Here is a 1,088-nt window from a genome sequence, read left to right on the forward strand (position 1 = left end):
TCAATAAAATAACCTGATCAAGCAGATCACTGTCAAGATCCCTGATCACTGTCTTAAAGCAGACCCAACTCATGACTCTCAGACCTGCTGATGGAGCCTGACTGAGTTGTTCAGATCGCTTCCATCATCACGAAGCGGGCCACAGACTGATGTAGCAGCTGATCCTGGATCAGCAGAACTACAGGATCCAGGTCCTGCCCCGGGTCCCCTCAGTCAAGCTGAATGGCGAGTTCCTCAGCAGCAGGAAACAGGCCACTCGTCCTCCGGTGAGGCTGTAAAACTGTCAGAGCTGTGTACTGCACTGGACTGCAGAGAACAAATACAACATGTCAGTGAATGTTCATCGTCAGGGCCTGTGTGACCAGTTCTCTTCTTTCAGCAGCCTGACCTGGTGGCTGATAGTTTAATTTTTGTTGGCTCCCCTAATTAAGAAATGATGGTCGGTTCCATCCACGCTCTGATGAAATGAAAGTCTGTAGCTGTGCTTACAGCACCACATGAACTACATGTAGTTTCTCTTTGGTCTCCATGCTCTGGTTTATTTTCTCCAGTGTCAGACAGCAACTCTGTCTTTCTTCATGGAAAATGTCCTCCACAAATTAGCTCTGCAAACATCATTTCCAAAATGCACAAATTGAATAATTCAGCTGAGTTAGCTGAACAAACACACCCTCTGAGGCTTGTAAATGGGATTAACGAGCTGCACTTACCTGTCTGTTGACGTTGGCGTATTTGAACCAACATCCGGCGGTGATTAACTCCTGACAGCACAGACACTGACAGAGCTGAAGTCCCTCAAGCAGCAGTTTTTGGAGTGGGAGTGAGCATCCCACACACCTGAACACCACCACCAGGGCTTCCAGGCCACCAACGAAGAAGAAGCGTCAGAGACTGCACAGAGCAAACACAACCACCTCAGTAACTAGAAATGACTAAAGCTAATGCCTCCCACTCATTTCAAAGTGGAGCTGGACCTGTCTCACTTTTCTGAACAGTGACTCTTGTGTCACACTACAATGACTGATGGGAAAGGTGGTGATTGTCGGGGGAGCAGCTGCTGGATCTGAGGGGGGGGGGGGGGGGGGGGG

This window comes from Monopterus albus, unplaced genomic scaffold (assembly GCF_001952655.1).
Source record: "Monopterus albus unplaced genomic scaffold, M_albus_1.0 scaffold134.1, whole genome shotgun sequence".
In the NCBI taxonomy this organism is placed as follows: Eukaryota; Metazoa; Chordata; class Actinopteri; order Synbranchiformes; family Synbranchidae; genus Monopterus; species Monopterus albus.